The following is a 25,029-nucleotide window of genomic DNA, read 5'->3' as shown; positions in this document are numbered from 1 at the left end:
AACCCTAGATGGGGAAGAAAGGAAAAACACCTTAGATGGGAGAGATGAGAGAGAAAAACCACAGGGAGAAATGTTGCAACTTCCAGAACAAGGGAACATCAAAGATTACAGAGGGAGAGAATAATGGAAAAACACTGCAGTGACTGAATGGGAGACAGCTTGTAAAAAAGTTGGAGGGAAAGGGAGACATGCTATTTGCCCCCACTCTGCTGCTGCCCCCCACCCCCAAGACAACAGGTAGGAGCTGTAACAGTAGCAACAGGAATCAATGGATACTAGCATGTGACGGGGTATTGCCCTTTTGTAACCCTGATCCATGTCATGTGACTGGGGTGAGGGAAAAAAGATAAGTCTCTTATCAGCACTCCTGGTTGCTACCCTTTATACATTGTGTCAGAAGAAAACTAAAATGAAGTCATGAAATTTAAAAATTTTAAAATCCTATGACCATGAAATTGACCAAAACAGATTGAATTTGATAGGGCCCTAGTTATGTGTCAATAAATATTGGAGAATTGATCTTTTTCAGCACCTAGTATCAGCTGCAGTCTCTTCGCAGATTGCCTAAGAGGCAGTGAAGCCACCTGAATCATTGACTCTTGAAGGAAAACTGGCAGAGAACTGGAATAGGTGGTTGCAGAGCTTCTAAATTTTCCTGGAAGCTGGCAATATTGAAGAGGAGCAAAAAAGGTTAAATCATCTACACTGCTACATGCAATAGTATCAGAGCCAGGAAACAGAATGTGAAAGAACTACTAGAACTAAATTAAATTTTTGATCACCTTTGGTCAAACATTGGCAAAGATCTATTTGCATTATGTGGAAAAGATTATCTCATGAGTGGACTACCAGTCTTTTATTAATTATTAATTATTATTATTATTATTTCAATTGAGCTGTTTCATACCACATTGAGCAACAATGTAACAACATATTGTAAATTACAGTTTTCTCACCATGGGACTCTACATGAGTTAATAACAGATAATGGCCCACAATTCACAAGTGGTTCATTTTGGTAGTTCTCTTTGATCTATCATTCAGGTACACCACGGTCAAGCCCTAACTATGCACAGTCCAACAGGCTAGCAGAAAAGTTAGTACACATGCAAAGAACTTGATAACAACAACAAAACCCCAACATGTTCAAGGGGTCTATAATTAGCATTATTAGAATATTGCAACATACCTCGCAGCTTTATTAAGCTCACCAGTTCAGAGACTAATGGGCAGAAGAAAAAACTTTTTAAATCTAACAGATTTCTTGAGCAAAAGACAATTAATCCTGAAGTAGCTACAGAACAGCTATATGTCAGAAAATTAGAAGAAGAAATACTATGGCAAGAATGCCAGTTAGTGTCTTTACAAATGGGAGAGGCTATGACATTTCAAACAGAAATTGACTGGCAGGTTGCGAAGGTAATAGGTATGTATCGTCAGCACCAAGGTCATATACCCTAACACAGGGGTGGGCAAACTATGGCCCGCAAGCCTTTTTAAGCCAGCCTGCAAGCTCCCGCTGGGGAGCAGGGTCTGGGGCTTGCCTTGCTCCAGCACTCCAGCTGGGGCACAGGGTCAGGGTTCGCACCATGTGGCTCCCAGAAGCAGCTGCATGGCCCTGCTCTTACTCCTACATGCTCCAAAGGGAGCTGCAGGGGTGGTGCCTGCGGATGGGGCAGCGTGCAGAACCGCCTGGCCGTGCCTCTGTGTAGGAGCCGGAGAAGGGGCATGTCACTGCTTCCAGGAGCTGCTTGAGGTAAGTGCCACTCGGATCCTGCACCCCTGAGCCTCTCCCCACATCCCAACCCCAGCCCTAAGCACCCTCCTACACCACAAACTCCTCATCCCCAGCCCCAACCCAGAGCCTGCACCCCTTCCCACACCGCTGATCCCCCTCCTACCCTTCAAACCCCTTGGTCCCAGCCCAGAGCACCCTCCTACACCCCAAACTAATCCCGAGCCCCACCCCAGAGCCCGCACCCCCAACCAGAGCCCTCACCCCCTCCTGCACCCCAACCCCAATTTTGTGAGCATTCATGGCCCGCCATACAATTTCTATTCCCAGATGTGGCCCTCAGGCCAAAAAGTTTGCCCACCCCTGCCCTCACCACTCGTGTGGGTCACTCCTACAGAAGGAACAGAAAACATCTAAACAAAAATAAGGAACTTTGGTTCTCTTTTCTTGAGGACATCCAGAGTACAACAGACTTGGGCTAGTGGGGCTCGTGCTAGCACTCTAAAAATAGCAGTGTAAACAAGGCTTTGAAGTTGCAGCTCAGGCTGTGAAGGCTGGCTTCAGAGCCTGAGCTGTAGCCTGAGCCACAACTCAAAGTGCTGTCTATACAGCTACTTTTAGAGCTCCCTTTATATATTTCTTCTCTCTCTCTAACTGTACCTGTTTCCCTACCCCAATATATTTTACCTGGGAGGTTAGGGTGGGGGAGTAGATTAATCCTGAGAATGCAAGGCAGAGGTGAACAGTAGGTAAGGCAAATCTTGTACCTCCCATGAAGGCCCTTCCCCCAGACCGCCTGGCCAGTGGTTCGCTGCGTTTCATTCCATCATGCCTCAGGCAGACTTACCTTCATCGCACTGTCCATTGCTGCGCTGTGGGACACTTACCTTGAAGGATCCTGACATCTCCAGTGCCGCGCCTGTCCTGGGAGCGTGAGTATGCGAGTGTGAGTGTGGGAACCCTCCTCCCCCTTCGTTTGAGCTTAGCTATCAGGATAATAAACGTGCTGCTTTCTGCCGAACTCTGGTGGGTCATTAGTCCTCCCTAAGCTTACTAGCTGGCCCAATTTCAGGTAACAGTATTCATCTGAATGTTGTTGACCAATTTTGCTACCTTGGATCTACCATTACCAGCAATGTAGATCTTGATGCTGAGATCACTAGTAGCATCAGCAAAGCAACCAGAAGCTTTGGTCTTTTGCAAGATGGAGCCTGGAACAAACAAATTGTCAACTAAAGTGAAAATTCATATTTATAAGATGTGTTTTATCCACTCTTCTATATGACTCAGAAACATGGATGACTTACGCCAAACATACCAAAAGACTAAACAGTTTTCATATCAGATGCTTGTGCAAAATTCTTCAAATAAGACAGCAAGACAGGGTGACAAATGTGCAAGTGTTAAATCATGCTGATATATCATACATGGAACACTGATTAGTAAGAAAAGACTCAGGTGGCTTGGACATGTCAAGCGAATGCCGGATTAAAGGATCCTGAAGAATGTGCTGTACTCTGAAGCTCACAAAGGGTCTAGAAAGAGAGGCAGACCACTGCACAGATTTTGGATGATTTAGTATCCTTTGGAATCTCTTTGGAGGATTGGGAAAGGAGTTCAGATTGCCATTCTGGTTGGCAGAGCCAGCTTGTAGCTGGAGAGGCGCGCTGCGAGATGGACTGGATCAAGGTTCGTGATGACCGGCGTCAGAGGAGAAAATAATCTGCTGCTCGGATTTGGAACATTGCTAGTGCATGAGCGTGCCCTACCTGTGGACAGGACTGTCACTCGCACATCGGACTCAGCAGCCATCAAAGAAGTCATCGGTACATACACCGTGCTCTTTACAGAGCATGGTATCATTATTATTATACAAACTGATTACACTTTTTTCATCCTACTCTCTTCTCATCAGTTTTCCTTATTCTGGCTATATTATTTCTTGCTCCCAGCTCTCCAGAGAGAGAAGTGGCTTTCACTGGCCTGTCTTTATTAATGAAAAGAGCAGAAGCAACCTGGCTCTTCCCTCATGAGCTTCCTAAAGAGGCCTACATCTTGTCTTCTATTGGTCCCTCAGGCTGTCTTTCAGCTTCAAGATCCAATCCCATTACCTCATTCACATTAAAAGGTGGAACCCCTTCCTCACTCTCACAGCTGCCAGCTACTTGACCTTGATGGGGATGGATGCCAGGACCTTTTTCAAACCAGGGTCTCCATCTAAGTTCCCTCTAAGCTGTGCAGCCTTGCAGCTGCCTATTAAGCCCCAGACAGGGGCTAAGGGCTGCGGTGGGCAGAGATATCTCTCCGCCAGCATGGACGTGCCGTGGCACGGAGAGGTGCCTCTCCTGCAATGCGTACCTGTTGCGGCGGGGAGGGATGCCCCTCCTCGCTGGCCCCAGCACAGACCTGCCCCGGACTTGCCATGGCTGGGAGAGAGGAAGCCTCCCCTGGCTCAAGTCCGCCAGAGCTGTGGGGAGAGGAGCCTCTCCCTCAGTCGAGCCCAGCCCCACTGGAGCTGCCTCGACCTGGGGAGAGGCACCTCTCCCGCAGCCCCGAGCTGCTGTGGCGAGAGAGGGCTAAGGGGAAGTCCTCTCTCCTCACCACCATCCTGGGGAAGCCTGCACCCCAAACCCCTCATCCCTGGCTCCACCCAGAGCCCACACCTCAACCCTCTTCCCCAACCCTGAGCCCCCTCCAGCACCCCAATCCCCTCATCCATGACCCCCCACCGCTGAGCCTTCACCCCTAGCCGGAGCCCTCTTCTCCTGCACCCAACCCTCGGCCCCAGCCTTCAGCCCCCTCCCACACTCCAAAGCACTCATCCACAGCCCCACCCCAGAACCTGCACCCCCAGCCAGAGCCCTTACCTACTCCGCCGCACCCCAAACTTCTGCTCCAGCCCTGACCCCCTTCCCACACTCTGAATTCCTCGGCCCCACCCCCGTCGCATGAATTTTGTTATGTGCACCAATATGAAGGTGATGTGTGACACATATTGGTGCACATAACAAAATTCATTCCGCACATGGACATAAAAAATTAGAAGGAACACTGGTCTTCATGCTCTCTGATCTTAGAGTCAGGATATGCATAAATGTATGTGGTGCTCCAGACACTGGGTCACTGTATCAGACAAGTTTCTCTCTCTCTTCCCACCCCCCCCAGCCCCCAAATATACACACGCACACTCAATTTCCTCTCTTTTTGTCTCTTAGTTTCTTCACTTTTAACTTTCTTGAGAGACCCCCAGATTCTAGGAGCGTAAAACCTAGTTACTACTATAGTAATAACAATAATTAATAATAGTCACTGCTATTGGACAGCCTGTCATCCATTCAAAGCACTTCATTAACATTAAAGGCTAAATTCTCCCTTCAGTTATACCCTTGAAGGCCCTCTGAAGTTAATGGGGTTGTGTGGATGTAGCAGAGAGCAACTAATTAACTTGTACCTTTAGAGTGACATGTTCTATAGACTGTAAGTTCTTTCTGGCAAAGACTGTTAGGTGCTTTCAACAATTCACCTAATGTGGGGCTCAATCAGGCCCCTATTGAAGTCAATGGCAAAAAGCTCCCAGACTGCTGCGCTGGGCATCACAAAATGGGGAAGAGATGGCCAGCCCTCTGTGGAGATAGAGGTGGTTAGGGACTATTTAGAAAAGCTGGACGTGCACAAGTCCATGGGGCTGGACGAGTTGCATCCGAGAGTGCTGAAGGAATTGGCGGCTGTGATTGCAGAGCCATTGGCCATTATCGTTGAAAACTCGTGGCGAACCGGGGAAGTCCCGGATGACTGGAAAAAGGCTAATGTAGTGCCAATCTTTAAAAAAGGGAAGAAGGAGGATCCTGGGAACTACAGGCCAGTCAGCCTCACCTCAGTCCCTGGAAAAATCATGGAGCAGGTCCTCAAAGAATCAATCCTGAAGCACTTGCATGAGAGGAAAGTGATCAGGAACAGCCAGCATGGATTCACCAAGGGAAGGTCATGCCTGACTAATCTAATCGCCTTTTATGATGAGATTACTGGTTCTGTGGATGAAGGGAAAGCAGTGGATGTATTGTTTCTTGACTTTAGCAAAGCTTTTGACACGGTCTCCCACAGTATTCTTGTCAGCAAGTTAAGGAAGTATGGGCTGGATGAATGCACTACAAGGTGGGTAGAAAGCTGGCTAGATTGTCGGGCTCAACGGGTAGTGATCAATGGCTCCATATCTAGTTGGCAGCCGGTATCAAGTGGAGTACCCCAGGGGTCGGTCCTGGGGCCGGTTTTGTTCAATATCTTCATAAATGATCTGGAGGATGGTGTGGATTGCACTCTCAGCAAATTTGCGGATGATACTAAACTGGGAGGAGTGGTAGATACGCTGGAGGGGAGGGATAGGATACAGAAAGACCTAGACAAATTGGAGGATTGGGCCAAAAGAAATCTGATGAGGATCAATAAGGATAAGTGCAGGGTCCTGCACTTAGGACGAAAGAACCCAATGCACAGCTACAGACTAGGGACCGAATGGCTAGGCAGCAGTTCTGCGGAAAAGGACCTAGGGGTGACAGTGGACGAGAAGCTGGATATGAGTCAGCAGTGTGCCCTTGTTGCCAAGAAGGCCAATGGCATTTTGGGATGTATAAGTAGGGGCATAGCGAGCAGATCGAGGGACGTGATCGTCCCCCTCTATTCGACATTGGTGAGGCCTCAGCTGGAGTACTGTGTCCAGTTTTGGGCCCCACACTTCAAGAAGGATGTGGATAAATTGGAGAGAGTCCAGCGAAGGGCAACAAAAATGATTAGGGGACTGGAACACATGAGTTATGAGGAGAGGCTGAGGGAGCTGGGATTGTTTAGCCTGCAGAAGAGAAGAATGAGGGGGGATTTGATAGCTGCTTTCAACTACCTGAAAGGGGGTTCCAAAGAGGATGGCTCTAGACTGTTCTCAATGGTAGCAGATGACAGAACGAGGAGTAATAGTCTCAAGTTGCAGTGGGGGAGGTTTAGATTGGATATTAGGAAAAACTTTTTCACTAAGAGGGTGGTGAAACACTGGAATGCGTTACCTAGGGAGGTGGTAGAATCTCCTTCCTTGGAGGTTTTTAAGGTCAGGCTTGACAAAGCCCTGGCTGGGATGATTTAACTGGGAATTGGTCCTGCTTTGAGCAGGGGGTTGGACTAGATGACCTTCTGGGGTCCCTTCCAACCCTGATATTCTATGATTCTATGGACTTCAGTGATGCCAGGTCAGGCTCATATAGCACTATGTACTCTGAGAATGTGATATGAATCATAAATACTTACCAAACCACACACCATATCTCTCTGGCAGAAAGGGGACATATAATGATCACATCATATTGGCTTTATATAACACAACTATTTAGAGATGAAATGGAGAATATTGTATCCGACTGAAATTGCAATGGTAAGTTAAGGTCAGGAGAAAGCCATAAACTGGGATTTGGCCTGGATGCCAGTTAATAATAGGGGATGGTGTAATTATGAAAAGTGCCATGAGAACTTTAATCTCCTCTATGTTACATCTCATTGAGAAGATGGAACACTGGCTGCATAGGGCTCTCTAACATAGTGCTGAAGCTTTGTTTCCTATTAACTTACCAACACCATTTCCTGTAGCACCTATGTGTTCCTTGGATGTCTCCTAACCCAATACCAATCTGGCTTGACTTGTGAGATCTAAGAGGATCACAGCACAAGTTGGAATGACCATAAGACAATTTCCCAACAGCCCAGAGAACACATAATGTCTGATGTAAGAGCTGTGCAGAGCAGCAGGGAGATAACATTAGCATTCAAGAGTAGTGAAGTGATAGAGATTATACTGAACACTATTTCTTTCACTTTAATGTGCCCTAATTTCAGAAATGCAGTTTTGAAAAGTTTCCATCGGAGTTTTCCAGTGACATTACAGACCTCTTTAAAGAGCTACTGCATTTACCTGCATATTCAGACTTCACTTGTATTTCTCCCTCATCCCCTAGTGCCCCTCCATGCAGACATTTTCTAAGAACCGGGTGGCCGTGGTGAGGCCACTTCAGCTATCAGCAGCTGGGCTTTATTCACTGGTGTCAGAGGTTGGAGGAAGCCGTTTCCTGTTTTGATGGTATTCAATGCATTTAACAATAGGGGGAAAGAAAGCTGCATTAAGACTGCAGGATCTAAGCATGGGGAAATTGTTTTCAACATTACAACTCTGCACATCTCCCTGTTCTGCCCCTACCCTTGTCTCCATCTCCTGTTCCTAAGTCTAAAAGTGGGAGGCAGCGGTGGAGAGAAGAGGAGGAAGAGACAGTCAGGGCTTGGATAACAGGTACTTATAGATGTCTCTGCCATAAATGGCCTAAAGGCCTAAGCATCAAGTTTGAAATACTAGACTGCCTAAAATTACTGGTTCATCTCTCAGTCCTTCTTCCTTCTAAGTGAGCTATGCTAAGCTCCATGTGTGGGTCTTTCAGAGACTTGGTGCAGCAAGTTTCAATCATGCTTTCTGTGACAGTGGTGAAAACATTTTGTCTTGTCTACTAAGCAGTTAAATTGTTTTCAGCACCAGATGAAGGGGACCAGTAGCTGATAACCATTTTCAGCAATGGTCAGCTTACTGGAGTAGAAAGGACATTAGTGTAGGAAGTGCTTAGCCATTTCCCCTCAGTACAGAGTTCTTATCACCTTTCTTACTGCAGAGTCCTTAATCCCCTCGGATCTGTCTCAGTTCACAGAATGTCTTTATCCCTTCCCCCTCTCATTCTACTTCCCCATAACATATACTTGTATAGCATCTCTCACTTCAGTCCATGCAGGTTGTCCTCAGGGACTCTCCATCTAGGAATCCCACCTCACTTTCTGAAAAAGAGGGCTGTTCTCTGGGGCTAAGAGTTTGGGGTACAAGTGAGTAAAGAACAAGTTAATTAAAGTAAACAATATAGCTTCTACTGGAGCCATTCAACAACAGGAAACAGGTGTTTCTAGAAACCCAGAGAGTAATTTGAGTTTGTCACCTTCCCTCCCACTTCATTTCTGCACCCCCACCCCCCTGCCTGGCACTCCTGTACACGCACTGTCTTCAAACATGTAGAGAGCAGGAGCATACAAGGGCCCCTGCGGGTGCAGATTAGAAGTTGCAGACTCTTCAGCACCTGCACTGCAGAAATCTCAAGTGAGTCACCTCCATTTGTGGTAGCAGGTAACCCAGCCATTGTCAATCAACTCTGCAAAGCCTAAAGCACAACACTGTCAAAAACCAGTACTGGGACAAAACTGAGCTTGTAAATATAATTCCTTTACAAAGGCCTATAACCTTAAAGAACTTCAGAATCATCATAAATAAATCCTGCAGTTTTTAGCTACATTCCAGAATGATTTTGCCTTAAGGGCACAGCCATGAGGTGTTAAGATAGGGTTACAGTACTGCGGGAGAGGAACCTTCAAGTCTGAGTGTGCAGTGAGGGGAAATGTGCTTATGATGCCAACTGGGGTTGTTCTGAACTGGTTGGGACTGGGTTACAATGTCAATGCAAAAGAAAAAAGAATCGGAGGGTGCCAGGAATGAAATGGATTGGGGCATAGCATCAGGTACTAGGAGAATGTAAAGAATAAAACTATCTTAGACCCAGACTGCATTATGAAATCTACCGTGCTTAAATACAGTAATTGCCCAACCATGTTATATCACTGTCTGGACTTGCCTGTGTAGACAGAGCCAAAAAGTGTTATTATGTTCAGAAACTTATCTCTAGCTCTTTACCAGGGATGCCAGGAAAGAGTATTTAAAAAAACAACAACCTAGGCTCTTGTTAAGGCCCCATCTACACGAAATACAACATTGCCTGTAGCCAAGCCATGACATGCTCCTCTGATCCCAGTTCTTCAAACATGATTGAGTTGTGTTCACACAGAAGTTTTCACAACACAGCCACGTGTCAACTGAGTTTGTGTGTCCATACCTATCCTGCTTGATCACGCAAAGGACGATAACTAAACAGCAGCCACACCCCAAAACCGAGGCATTGGGTGTGGTAGGGCCAGGGGAGAGTGAGCAGCTTTGCCAAACGTAGGCCAACCTAACCTATCACACTTTCAGGGCTGTGGGCTAGGACTTGGTGGAACGAGAGAGCCAAATTCCCCTTCTCCTAGCCCTGGTTTGGGCAGGCGGTAAGGAATTTGGGATACACTGAACTAAAAAGAGGAGCTAGAGCAGCAGGACCTGATCACTAGGCCAGCTGACTAAACAGACAACCTTGCTCCAGGGAGCCAGAGATAGATCACAGCTGGTGGCAGTTGCCTATTAAGAATACCAAACTATCTCCCAGATTTACCAGCTGAGTCTGTGATAAAGACAGGACTCCAACTCAGCTAGCAACCTCTGGCTGCAGGGACACAGGGTGGGGCTCTGGGCATCAAATTATTTGTTTTTATGTTTATATTAAAATGCTTGTAAAATAGATAAGATGTATCATGATCAGTGGAACTGGAGTAAGAGGGACCATGTTGTGTGGAGAGACTGTTATTGCAGGGATACCGGGAAATCGGGGAATGCGAGTTGGGCTGGAAGCAATGCAGCCATATGGCCGGAGCAGTGCGCAGTGTTTAATAAAGCTCCACACGTTCAACTTAACTTGCATTCAGCTTCACACTTAGCTAGTGAAACGGGGGATTTTGCGGGTTTGGGTGCTGCTGTGTTGGAATAGCTGGAGATTTCAGAGTGAGCCAACCCACTGTTCATCGCACAGCAGCTGATCCCATGTCTCAGCTCCCCACTCCAGGCATTGTGACCTGTCCCCTTGCACACAAGGTTGCTGTGCCACTCTGGTTTGGCCTGGCTCCTCTAACAGGGGTGGCTGGGACAAATTTGAGCAAGTGGTGCTGTGAACCAATGAGCCGGGGCCAGGTTGAAATACCTGGTGCAAGGATGCGAGCCCAGCCAGCCCTTCAGGACATGAGCTGCTTGAAAAGGGACAGGGGGCTTTGTGGGTCAAAGCAGGACAGTCCCACAAAATCTGGGACTGTTGGGAGATCTGAAATAAGACCACCTTTTCTGATGGCCCCGTCTTCCTTGAAATTTTAGCTTGTGGCTTCCTACCTGTAGTGGATAGGAACTGGATAGTATCCTTTTAAAATAGTTTGGGAGCTCTCTAATGGACCTCTCTGATTTCTACTGCATAAACCCCCAGAACCTAACCGGGAAGAAGTGTGTATATAATATATACACACACAGTAGACATTGGCTGTTTATATATAGCTAGTAAACACGGTTATTTGGAACTCAACTATGTCCATGGGGTCTTTGCAGATTCTTAATGTTGTGCAGAGAGCAAGGACAATACTGCCTCATTCACTTTTCATGAGGCAGCTCATACTTTTATGGATCACTCCCACACGTTGCTAGCCATTTTGAAAGTCCTCAAATCTACTCAGGGTACAACACTGTGTGACTTTATTTAATTGCAATGCAGGGTCATGGCATGATATGAAAAGTTTGTGCAGCAAGAAAAGAAAGAAAGAAAACTGGTAAATCTCATGTGACAGAGATCTCAAGGCAGAGCTTGTGCTCACCAGTCCACCCTGTGGCAGAACGGATTCCAGCAAGGCCTGTCCTGGGCCTAATCTCCACAGCAGCAGGAATTTTTGGAAGACCAGTCCTGTTGCTGTTCCCCATCCACCCCTGTAAGGGAAACAATGATTCTAGGGAGATCTCTACTGGGCATGATCCCCACTTTGCAGGAATTCCAGGGAGACTTGTATTGGGCCCCAAGCATTAACAGCAGCTGGAACTCTACACATACAGCATCTCCAAAATCTGGCTTTGCCCGATGTTGGTGTTTGACCAAAGGCAGGCCCTGATATCTGTCATTAGACTCAGCTGACTTACATTATACTTATATACAATCCTTTGGTCTTTGGAAGGAATTAAATGGTACATTCTGCTCCAAGCTGAATGGAAAACCACTTGACCTTTGGAAAGGTGTCAGTTCCATAACACAGTGCTTTCAGCCAAAGACTGTGCTTTGAGACTGATTTGTCACTTAGGCATAGGTCTAGCGCAGAACTGCTAATCTCCTTCAGATTTAAGAGGCTGTTTGCTGCCAGGAGTTCTCTGCCAAAAGATAACATTATAATCCTGATAATCAGGTGCTCTGCGATGATAAAATGGCAGCTGCCTACACCTGTATGAAGAGTTTAATTCTGACAAGCTTGTTAAATACGGAAAAGCCATTTGTGCTGTTTCTTATGGAACAAAGCAGAGCCTTTTACTTAGAGGTATCTGAATGCAATGTCCAGTCCTAAACTAGAAATGGAGAAGATGCAACAGACTATGCCTTATCTCTTAAGGCTTATCACCAAGTGGGCAGGTTTCTAGCTGCAACGATGAATTGCTTATTGCATTATAAACTATTTATGAGGACTGCTGTCAGTTCTAAGAATGCCCTGTTTAGGCCTCTTTAAACTATAACTTTTAGTGGAGTGTGCAACCAGATAGCGACATGATTGGCTTTAAACAAGATTTGTGTCTACATACAACATAATTAAGGCTACGATTTAGTCACGTAGGTCACAGCAGTCACAGATTCTATGACTTTGCTGGACCTCTGTTACTTGTAGGGCTTCAGGAGGAAGCGGCAGGACTGCCCTGCAAAGGGGGCTGGCTGGAACAAGGACCCTGCAGCTCCAGTCCTGCAGCTTCTTCCGGGGGCTGCAGCTGGGCCGTGTGCCCCAGACCCATGGCATCCCAGGCTTGGTGGGGGATGCAGCTGGAGCCGCATGCCTCAGCCCCGTGGCTTCCACCAGGAGGTGCACCTGGGACCACGCACCCCTGCCCAGCATTGTCCAGGGCTTGGTAGGGGCTGCAGCTGGGGCCAAGCGCCCCAGTCCTTCGGTGTCCCGGGCTTGGCGGGGCCGCAGCTGGGGCCGCGCATCCCAGCCCCACGGCTTTCACCAGAGGCTGCAGCTGGGCCACACGCTCCACTTGCGGATTCCCAGTGGTGTGCCCACCCCTGCTGCAGCCGGGGCTTGGTAGGGGCTGCCGTCAGGCCGCACACTCCTGCCCCACAGCTTGGCCAGCTCTGGAACAAGGGCTGTGTCCCCCTCGTGGCTGCTCTTCCCACTGCGGCCACTGGAGTCGGGGCTGTGCCCCAGCCACTTTTACTAAAAATAACTGTGAAAAAAAAATCTTAGCCTTAAACATAATTAATATGTGATAATAGTGACTGCTATCTGTCACCCTTGCAAGAGGCTTAAGTTGCACATGGTCATCTTTCTAAAATAAATCTGTTGCTTTGCTGTTTTGATGGCACCTCTCTAACCATGCCTGTGTAACTGAGCTAGGAAATCTTCAAAGCTCTATGTACAACAGGACATCCCAGAGAGCATTGCTCCATGTCTCACTGATGCCATGCTGTGCTTTTCCTCGGACACTCTATCCCCTGCTGAGGCAGTATGGAAAAACGCAGCAGATTTGCTCAAAATGCACAAGTTTTGGGACTAATGAAGGTAACCTTCTGGTAACTCTGCATGCGGTTCTCCCTGTGACGTGTTCGGTCACAGAGACCCCCTTGGGACTGCCACCTGATTTGCTGAGACTACCTCTGAGCCAGTTCTCTCTGCCAGCTTGGGACTTCAGAACCCTGTCTGGGCGAGTCAGACATGCTAGCCTGCTGCAAACGAAGACCTAGGTCTGAATCACGTCTCCCAAAGCTGCAGGCTTTAAGTAAAAAACACTTAGCAGGTACTCCTGTCTCCAACACCCAGATACCCAGTTCCCAGTGGGGTCCAAACCCCAAATAAATCCGTTTTATTCTGTATAAAGCTTATGCAGGGTAAACTCAAATTGTCCTCCCTCTATAACACTGATAAAGAGATACACAGCTGTTTGCTCCCCCAGGTATTAGTCACTAACTCTGGGTTCAATAATAAGCAAAAAGTGATTTTATTAAGTATAAGAAGTAGGATTTAAGTGGTTCCAAGTAATGACAGAACAAAGTAAATTACCAAGCAAAATAAAACAAAACCATGCAAGTCTAAGCCTAATACAGTAGGAAACTAAATGCACGTAAATCTCACCCTCAGAGATGTTCCAATAAGCTTCTTTCACAGACTAGACTCCTTCCTAGTCTGGGTCCAGCAATCGCTCACACCCCCATAGTTACTGTCCTTTGTTCCAGTTTCTTTCAGGCATCTCTTTGGGGTGGAGAGGCTATCTTTTGAGCCAGCTGAAGACAAAATGGAAGGGCTTCCAGGGCCTTTTATATTCTCTCTCTTGTGGGTGGAAACCCCTTTGTTCTTCTGTGCAAAGTCACAACAACAAGATAGAGTTTGTAGCTACCTGGGCAAGTCACATGTCTATGAATGATTCAGCTTTTTACATGTTAGTTTGAACATTCCCAGGAAGGCTCAGATGTGGATTGGCATCTCCTAAAGTCCATTGTTGGTTAAGTGTTTCTTGATAGGACTATTCTCAGTAAGTGCCCATTCTCAAGAAGCTGACCAAATGCTTCACTGAGGCTACTTAGAATCAAACACATTGAGATACAAGTACATAGCCAATATTCATAACTTCAAATACAAATATGATACACACAGACAGCATAATCATAACCAGCAAACTACAACCTTTCCATAGACACCCCACTTGACGTCCTCTGTACAAGACCTGGTGCAGCCACAGGACCATGGTTGCAACAGTGATTTTTACAGTCACAGTTCATGTCAATAATATCAAACTCCCTATCTCTTGGGTGATGTCTAAAAGTGGTGGGGGGGAAGCTCACAGCTTCTTCTCCTATTGTTGCAAGGCAGTGATCCTCCAGGAAATGGCTTTTTTCCTCTCCCTTGCCAGGGCTGCTGGACCTCTCTTTACTCTGCTCCTTTCCCCAGCAGAATGCCTGAGGTGGAACTTTCCTATCCCAGTACTGCTCCAGCTGCTCTCTCGACTGCATGTAGTTGGATGTCCTTTTCCATAACTGCTTTGATTTTCATCACTTTCACTGATGAAACTGGGAGACAGTGCAGCATGTTAATGGATTCAGTGTCCTGATACCCACCCACCAACTTGCTGCTCAGAGCACCAGCTTACATCAGTAATCATCCTGGATAATATCTGGTCTCTGCCTGGTAGTACTGGAGACATGTGCTGCAATCTCTTTGGAGCACTAAGAAGGGACTTTGCCATGACTGTCTCTAGGGGTTGTGGTCCTATTGCACTATTACGGGTGGACACAGGTGTACTGTTGGAATCACTCCACTCCATAAACCACAGTGAGTAGCTCTTTTTCTATTTGGGCATACCCCTGTTCAGTCTCTGGCAGGGTTCTGCTGGCATAAACAACTGGCTGCTCCTGCAAAAAAGCTACATCCAGTTCTTTCTCCAGCGCATCACGCTAGATTGTCAGTAATTCTCCTGGCTGGTTGTACTTCAGGACAGGGGCATCTGTTATCATTTGTTTCAGTGCATCAAATGCTTACTGTTGGGAACCTGCCCAGTCCCAATCAGAATCCTGACTTGTGAGCTGACATATGGGTTCCACTACTGCCACCAGGTGTGGATAGAACTGGGACAAAAAAAATGTATCATTCCTACAAAGCGCTGTAACCCTTTCACATCCACTAGAGCTGGCATGTCTCTGACTGCCTTGATCTTGCTGGGATCTGCTTTTACTCCATGGGACTAGATGTCCAATGTATGTCACCGGACACGCTTTGAGTTGCATTTTTTTCTGGGCTGAATTTTATGTTGTTGTCCCTGCATTGCTGTAGAAAAGCCTGTAGTTTCATCATGATCTTATTTAGCTTCTGTATCATATCCCCATTCTGGTGCAGATAGCAATCACCTGCAATTATGCTCCCACGCAGTCCTTCTAGCACTTGGGTGAGTCTTCTCCAGAACATCTTTTTTGCTGGGCTTATGCCCATTGGCGTGCGCAACCATCTACAGTGACCAAATGGTGTTACAAAGACTGTCAGTATGCTGAACTCTTTATCCAGGCGTGTGCACCAAAACCTGTTCCTCATCTCACAGACCGTAAAGATTCTGGTATTGGAGAGTTATACCAAAATATCATCAATTGTGGGCAGCAATTCAATGCCTGGTTTTGGGTCTATGCATATGTGTAATTTGCCTAATGGCTTCTTTGCCATTGCCAGGCTGCTTACCCAGGCTCTACTGGCCTCCACAGATGCTAGGATACCCCAGTTCTGCAGACTTTCAAGCTCTTTGCGCGATAGAAAATTTCAGTGGCACTTCATAATCCTTCTTGGGAAGCACAAAGGTTCCACTGGGAGGTCTACTTCAAGTCGCAGCTTTCCCTTAAGACACCATTGCCTTTGAAAACATTCCCATATGCATTTAAAATTGTCTTAATTGTCCATGGGACTCCTCCTTTTGCTTCTTGCACTGCAGCTATAAAATGCTGATGCTGCACCCTGATCAAAACCACAGTTGTATGACCCCAGGAGAGATCTGTGGTGCTTCCCTCCACTGCCATAAACTTCAGTTGGTACCATCTGTTATTTTTCAGGTTAGTTACTCTGAGGTCACATTTTCCTATGGGCTGCATTATGCTCTCAATGTATATTATTAACTTGTACCTGCTCTTTGTAATGGGTACGTTTGATGGGGTCCCCAGGGTGTAACCTGGACTGTGGGACCACTGAGCTCTCCAAACCCACCAACCTCTCACATGGTGATACTGATGTCAAGCTACAAACTTCTGACAGGCCCCGCACTTACACAGGCAGGGACACACCCCACTGAGTCACATGAGTAATCTCCCAGCAACTCATGAACCATCAATTCCCCCCAGCTCCCAAGTCTTGAACCCCTGAACTGTATCATCTTGCACTGGTCAGAAGCCTGGCCAGTGTAAGCTCATTACCCAGTTTGCCACTACTTCATAGGAAAATGGACACGCACCAGCCTTTGTAAGCTGATCTGAGATTCCCCAGAACAATTCTTGATGTCTGATTTTGCAAAAGAATAAATGGACACAAATCAGACATCAAGAATTGTAATATTCAAAAACCAGTAGGGCAGCACTTCAATCTCCCTGGACACTCAATAACAGACTTAAAAGTGGCCATTCTTCAACAACAACAAAAACTTAAACAGACTTCAACGAGAAACTGAATAACTAGAATTAATTTGCAAACTGGACACCATCAAATTAGGCCTGAATAAAGACTGGGAGTGGCTGGGTCACTACAAAAAATAAATTTTCCCTATGTTGATACTCAGACCTTCTTGCCAGCTGTTGGGAATGGGCCACATCCACCATGATTGAATTGGCCTCATTAGCACTGACCCCCAACTTGGTAAGGCAACTCCCATCTTTTCATGTGCTGTATATTTATACCTGCCTACTTTTTTTTCACTCCATGCATCTCATGAAGTGAGTTATAGCCCATGAAAGCTTATGCCCAAATACATTTGTTAGTTTCTAAGGTGCCACAAGGACTTCAGGGTATTAATGTTCAACAGATCAAGACTTAAAATGATGATACCTCACACAAGGCATACTTTGTACAAAACATCTCAATTTTATGACAGTGATGAATATGGGGGTTCCAGGGTGCTTACATTGAGGTACAGCGTGTCACAGTGCATTTGACTCCAATTCACCCCAAGGAATCACATTGCAGGAGGCCCTGCTATCCAGCTGAAATCACACCATAGTTGCATGCACCGAGATTGGTGTTGTCCTTGTTGTTTCCTGTCCTGACCACCTAAACCTGATATGATGATGAGTCACCACTGTCTGATGTGCCTTTTCTGGCTGAATCTTTTTGAGAGCTGGTTCTGCTCTTGTACACTCTGCTAAAATGGTTTAATTTGCCACATTCCTTGCGATGCTGTCATAGTGTGGGGTACTTCTCCTTTACCTGCTGTCTCCCACAATAAATGCATCTCACTCTGGATATGGAACCCTGGCCACCTGCTCTCCTTTGCTGGTATCTCCCTCTATGTACTCCTGGGGGTGTTCTATCACCTAGGGCTTTCTTGTCTAAGCATTTGTCTAATGTGACACCACCTTCTCAGAGCAGCCGCACCCGAGGGTGGTGATCCCAAGTGCCAGACTATCCGGTCCGGAATTGAGAAGACTCTCAAGTTCCCAAAATTGCATGTAGCAGCCAGTGTGTGTAAGGCAGTAACATAAGGGGTCTTTCCCCACCCCTTCAGATTGGTCTCTAGTGAAAAGCCTGTGTCACTCCAGTTTCATTCTGCTTTGGTGAGCAATACGCCCCCAGGGCTCCTAGAACTGTACTACTGTGAGGCAGGGGTGAGTTTCACAGTGCTGCAGACTTCTCTGCCTTGTTCCCCAGTGAGGCCAAACAACAATTTTACATTCTTGCTATGTCATCCTGCATGGCCAGGCCCGCGAACAGCTCAAATTCCTCCTTCTGCTGGTCCATCACTGGGCTAGGTTTCTGTTTGCAAAATCCAGGGCTCCGGGGACTTCATATAGAGTTCCCTGGCTCCCACTGACAGGTGCTGCACTGCAAATGAACTCACTGTTCAGATGCTGCCACCATGTTTGTGTGAGCCTGAATGCAAGGGAAGCTGAACAAATGGCACTTTATCAAACCCTGACCATCGTCCTGTCCAGGTGGCTGAATTGCTTCCAGACAGCCCCTGTTTCCACTGGTGTCCTCTCAATAATAGTCCCTCCAATAAACATGGGCCTTCTGGCTCTAGTTCCACTGATCATGATACACCACCCAGAGCCTTCCACACTCCAGGGGTAGCATGCACCTGACCCTCACACCGGCCGGGCCTCCCATGCAGCAGAGGTAAGACTTCTCTGGCTTTACCAATTTGAAATGTTGGAGGTATGTTATTTAGTCAGACTGTTGTAGTCAGCTTTAAGCCTTTGATTGGAAAGCCTCCATTAGCAAAGCCCAGGAGCTGCTGACACTGGAAGTACCACTGCAGCTGCCTGAATGACGATGCAATAAAGAGAGGAAGAAATTGTTCCAGCGGAAGATGCTGAATTTGCTGGAGATTTTTATGTCCCACACGTGGATGAAACATGGCAGAGTTGTCCCAAAATAGATTTGCTTATTGCTCTGGATGCCTGAATTAGATTTGTAGATGCAAAACTTCTCTACTGTTACAAGGTGCTGTTTTTGGCAAGAAAGATTTTGTCATGTTCTCCCTTTATCTATTCTCTTTTGTTTTCCTCCTGCTTTCTTCTGTCTCTCCCCTCCCCTCTTTCCTGTCTCTTCCGTAAGGGAGCCTCGATCAATTTTTCACATAGTACCCACACCTGAACCACTTTCACTTTGACTTAGCATGGTGTCTACACATACACATACCCCGCCCCTCCCCCCCCATGCATTACAGCTGCAGGTGCCACTGCTCTTCTGTACTGTTTCCTTTCCTTATCTTCGCTCATCCCATCTTCCCTCCTCCCAGATTCATAGATATTAAGGTCAGAAGGGACCATTATGATCATCTAGTCTGACCTCCTGCACAAAGCAGGCCACCGAATCTCACCCACCCTCTCCTGCAATAAACCTCTCACCTATGTCTGAGCTACTGAAGTCCTCAAATCATGGTTTAAAGACTTCAAGGAGCAGAGAATCCTCCAGCAAGTGACCTGTCTCTCTCTCTCTCTCTCTCTCTCTCCCCCTCACCCATCCATCACCCCCTTCTTTCCTAATAGTCTTTCTTTGCTGCATTCTCTGTCTTGTCTCTTTCCATTCCCCTCTGATGCTTTTTCCTAACTGTGAAGCAAAGAGGAAATGAGAACTCCCTTTAGTCTCTCTTCTGGGCAAGTGTTCTTTAATGGAGCAAAATGTAATACTTGTCACTGATTGTCCCTCAGGTTTAGAGTCAGTTCATGTAGCCATGTTGGAGAGCCTGTGACTGAATAAATGTAGCTGAATGAGACTGAATTTCTCTTATCCCAGAAAAAGGTGCTCACTTCCTCTGAGGGTGGGAAGGGGTGACTACCAGGAGAGCAGGGTGGAGGAGTGACTGAATGAGCAAGACAAGTGAATCTCTTTTTTTACTCAAAAAGAAAATAGTCCTTCTATTGGGTTAAGAAGCAGTGGGGCCCACTGGAGGAGAACTGTACAGATGCCTGTGAGTGACTGAACATTATTATTGTTTATATGACAGTAGCTTCTAGAAACCCCAGTAAGGATTGAGGTCCCATTGTGCTCGGTGCTGTACAAACATATATAAAAGATGGTCTGTGCTCAACGAGCTTACAATCTATGTGGAGACTAAATTCATTTCTTACATGAACATTACAGTCCTGAGTGAAAGGCTGAAATGCTTTCTTGGAGCAGGCTGGGGAAATCCCTCTGTGTGTCTGGTGTGGAATGAAAGTCCCATCTCTCTGGGTGACAAAAGATTTCTCTCACTTTTCTCAGCTACGTATTTTGCTGTTGATCATAAACTAGAAAACAAACCCAATGTTTCAGGGGCCGTACAAACTACAGCTTGTTCTCAGATGATCTTGTTGCAGGATGCAAGCCTCTGGCTGATTGACTAGCTGTAAAAATAAACACAGTCGGGGGGTGGGGTGGGGGGGAGAGAGACTGCAGGGTGCTGAAGGAGGAGTAGAAGCTGCAGCAGCTGGTGTTTTCTTTGCTGTTTCTTTTCAGGGGATCTAGGCAGGTTGGAGGTGCAAGTGATTAATGTAGAAATGATAACACCTCCCTGCCCCCTCATGGAGGAAAGGCAACTCCTTGTGTATCACTGTTCTTCAAACTCTTCCCATTCCAAACTTAAAACATCCCATCCCCTCTGATGCAATACTGTGGGGACTGACAGCACATCTGTGTGTATTAACTGTGTGGTTTTCATATATGCTGGGGGTTTATTCTGGAAGTTTTACAGGGTTGCACACATATTCTCTGAGACTTCCCTCTTGGATTTGTCTAGTCCCAGGGCACATACTATATCGCTTGTCTGCAACTGATTCTTTTCTAGTTGGTTCCATACCAGATGCTCTAGAATAGGGGACATACTGGAGGCACATCTGGAGCACACTGCACTCCATTGATCCCTGCCTCCATAATGGCTCCTATGCTGCTCTAGAATGAGCCACAGATCCGAGACTCCTTATTTCTGTGGGAGCGATTTGCCTTGGTCTTGCCGTTTTTGTGCAGGAGACAAAAATCCAGTAGACACAGAGAGGCAAGGGCAGGCATTTAGTTTCCAAGGCTCATGAACTAAAGAGGGATGGCAGAAGGTCCGTACGCTAACTTATAGACAAAGGTTTCCCACACGTGATAGCTAAAGTCCTGAGGTGAAGGAGCCTGGTTGTCATCTTTCTCAAGCGGGGCTGATAAGAGGCAGAAATTAAAGTCTGTAGATGTTTCTGTATAAAGGCAATAAAATCTTCCTGTTTACTCAGTTGTTCATTTATTTAGAGAGCAGGACAGGTTCACTCTGGGGACTGGTGATGGAATAGGGAGCCTTTAACATCTAGGCCACTGGTTGTAATCCAGAAAAGGTTAGCAGTGGCAGAAAATTGATTCTTCACTATATGACAGATGATTGGTAGCCTTTGTGGAAAATCGAAGGTTCACAGGGTGATTTCTAGAGGGCAGGTGGCCATGTCACACAGTCACCATCAAGGATACATCTTTTGGCTGGCAGTCTCTACAGAAAAGGACAGACGGACTGGTCAGAGGGAACACCCCCCCCAGAAGGTAGAGGCACGTCGGCAGGGCTGTATCGAGATGCTGACGCTGCTGCTTTACCTGCTCTGAGCACAAATAAAGGATTTCAGTCTCCAGGACGGTCAGCCTGGCACTTGCTACTTTTCAGCACGGAATCTGAATGTCCTTTCCACACTGTCGTACAAGCCTGGATGCAGTAAAAAGGCGCTGTTATTTTTACTGTGGATGCTGGTGTGTACGCTACTCACTCTGTGTGATATATGCATGCATAATTTTGACAAGGCCCTGATTTACAGAAGCACAGATCATGCCATTTTGTGAAGGGAGGTGTGGATGTTCCCAGCATGTATCAATGTAGGTTTGTTTCTCTTTGTCTGCTGGAGCAAGGGGAGAGGAGGGCTGCTAAAGACTGCGTGAGTCACGAACACACTGGAAGCTTCTTTAGTTTTACTGTGCAAGGCTGGTTCCTGCCAAGACAAGTGCTGGCACACCCTGCAGCAAAAAGCGGGGTGGGGGTGGGGGGGGAGAGACAAACAGAACAGCACTGGCTAGCCCTCTGCATTTTAAAGTGATGGCCCTGTGGGGTCTAAGAGGTCTGTGTGCAACAACTGTGTGTTGCCAAGAGTGTCTCTATAGATGTATGTCTGCAAGAGGGCATGTTTTTCTGTGCCCTTGACTTCACCTGTTAAAAAGGTGTGTTTTTTAATCTTACAGTTGCTGGTTACTCTGAGCTATTGTGTGGCAAAAATCATAGTGAAGAACAGGCAATTTAGTTTTTTTCTGTGAGGTAAATTAGGTGAGGTCATCCCCTATACCCCTGCCTAGGGCTGACCTTGCCTAATTTCTCTCACAGTAAAACTGAAGTGCCTTGTCTTCACTGTGTTTTTATGTCATGGTAGCTCACGTGCATTAGTTAACCTGAGATAAAGAACATACTCTTTTTTACTGGTGAAGACATGGCCTATGAGAATTGTAGCAGTGACTAATGTATCAGAATGTGTGTGAGTGTGAGAGAGAGAATTTTCTCAGCTTTTGATAGTTAGATTCTAGGCCTGCCTCTAGACTCCTAGTTTAACACAATTTTAAATCAGGCTCAAGGAGTACACATTGTTCTCCAGGGCATAATTTTTAAATCATGCTACACCTGTTATAGAGCTGTGCTGTAGGCTCGCTTCGAAGGTAGTCGTGAACGCAACGAAGAGCTCTTCTTCTTTGTAAATGCGGTGTGCCTATTCCACACCAGTTTTGAAAACAGCTTCTCTGAAGCTGTTAAATCCCTGTCCATATTACTGTTTAGCAGTGGGACCTGGAGTTTTTTTTTTAATTTATTTATTTATTTTTAAGAGAGAATTTTATTTGTGTAACACTTACAAAGAATCACCAAAAAAGATAAAGCAAAACTATGCAACAAAACAAAAGCAAACACAAGGTATAACACAGCAGCCTTCAGAAGGGAGAAGTGTTCAGGCTAGCCTGGGCCCAGAGCGGGGGGGCTTCCTCGACACTCGTGGTCTTCCACCCTCCTGAGGTGGGACCTGGAGTTAGAGAAAATGAAGCATGTGCAGAGCTTTTTAGTTCCTGTTAAGGAACAGAGAAATCCCAGGTGGTACACTAAATGTGTTTCGCTGTAAAAATGTCAGTTTGCTCCTGAACATGCTACAATGTCCAAAAAAATCATCTTCTCGCATCTGCCCATAGGTAGAATGAAGCAGGGATCTTGGCTTCAAACACACACAAATATCCCCGATTCATCCTAACACTGCAAGTTTCAAGAAGTCAAGTAGGATTTACCACAGTTAGTGCGTGTGGTAAAAAGAATGAAAATTTCTTACAAAGTAAACCAACAACTTTTCTCCATATATTAGTGTGCTGCTTCGTACACCTCCCATTACGGGCAATACGGTCGTTATTTCGCCACAGCCTGTATTGAGGTGGCTGTGGAGACGCTCTACACCAGCGACCACCCTTAAAGACATTCTAGCGGACCCAGTGAGGATTCCAAAAGGAGTGCATACCAGAACATGGGAGCCTGCCAGTCTCCCAGTGCCAGCTCAGCTCTACCCTCACCCCGCGTTTTTGGGCAACTGTCTCTCTGGGCAATGCTAGTCTTTCCCTCTCCTTGTGCTCAGAAATTCTAGAGGGGGTTATGCCTAGCTGTTGGCTCAGGGTTGCACTGGGTGGAGACTGCATGTGGCTTCTCACAACGCAAGGCCAACCCCAATCTGGGCTCAAATATCCCTCTCCACACTCTATTGCATACTATATGAACATTTTAAAGACTGCCAAAGACTCTTTTGCATTCAGCAAAGTGCACAACCTAAGTTGTGGATTGAAATAAAAGTAAGTAGGAGGTAAGAGCTGACAGTGTGCTTGGCACTGTACAAAGCATAGAAGACAACAAAGCCCAAGTTGTTTGCAATCTAAAGGTGAGATTGTGCCCAGCTCCTGTGTGGGCGTGCGTAAGGGAGGGAGCTCTTTGGGACAGGGACTTTTTTGTTGTTGTTGTTCTGTGGTTGTACAGCACCTAGTAGAGAGGGGTCCTGGTCCACAACTAGGGCTCCTAGTAGTAGCAGAATTACTGCAGCTCCTAATAATAATGAGCCTTCATGCTGCCCCTTGTGTTCTCGGGGTCAGGCACAATGGGAGTTGTGAGGAAGTTCACCCAGGGCTTTAGACAGATAAAATAGAGTTGGTCAAAATAATTTGAATGTTCAACTAAAATCTTTTGCACAACTGAAACTTTTGGCAACTGTTTGTGGACAATTTTCAACTGGCTCTGACATAAAATCAGTATCAGCAATCTCCATCTACCCCTCAACCTAGCATAATTATTTGGGAGGTTTTTTCTAGGGAGGTTCCTATGTATTCTGTAGTTCCATAAGCATGGTACTTGCCATGGAATTCACCACTTGCCACGGAACAGTGTTTCAGACTCTCAGCTCTCATTTTTTTAAAAATATGTTTATACCCCTTCTGGTTATGAAGGATTATTTGAATCATTAAAATAATTGTTCATAGATAATATTTGTCAAATAAATTATTAGCAAACTTTCCCTTTTGTCAAAGTTATTATTTGACCATCCATGGAGTTTAATGGATAATGGAAATATGTATTCACTTATTATTAATTCAATAGCTGACAGAAAATGTCAACAGATATATTATTTGCAATTATTATTCAAGCAGCTTGGAGTAATATAAATGTATAATATACAAATAATTGCTCCCGACAACAGATGTTCTCAATCTATTTACATATGAGAGATATTATTGGAGGAGAGGAGACCCCGGATGTTATAGGGGGTCCATACAGTACCTGTTAACATTGGGACGCTCTAGAAAGGTTTGAGGAGGGAAATAAGAATGTAACTTCATTGATCTATGAGAGATTTTTTTGGAGGCAAAGAGTGAGGAAAATGATCAACAGCTTGCTAAGGTATAAAGAATGGCCTTTCTAAATGGTGGACATTTGGCATATATATGGATTGGGTTTATAACCTCTCTCCCAATATGAGACACCACTGAAAGGGCCAGAGAAAGAGCAAGAATGACTCTTTAGCTCAGTGGTTTGTCACTCACCTATGATGTAAGATACTTAAGCCCAATTTCCAATGACTATTTATGCAATATGGAACAGCTTCAACAGATTGAGACACCCCCCA

At 46.1% G+C, this 25,029-nt stretch overlaps 1 pseudogene; it reads left to right on the top strand.

The window, feature by feature from the left end:
- Positions 1 to 3,431: 3,431 nt before the first annotated feature.
- The window catches only part of LOC140913617 (potassium channel subfamily K member 9 pseudogene), a 33,896-nt pseudogene continuing 12,298 nt past the window's right edge, over positions 3,432 to 25,029 (top strand).

The sequence above is a fragment of the Lepidochelys kempii genome, chromosome 6 (assembly GCF_965140285.1).
Source record: "Lepidochelys kempii isolate rLepKem1 chromosome 6, rLepKem1.hap1, whole genome shotgun sequence".
Lineage (NCBI taxonomy): Eukaryota > Metazoa > Chordata > Testudines > Cheloniidae > Lepidochelys > Lepidochelys kempii.
Note: the sequence above shows the minus strand (reverse complement) of the source record. Positions and strands in the feature narration are given on the sequence as shown.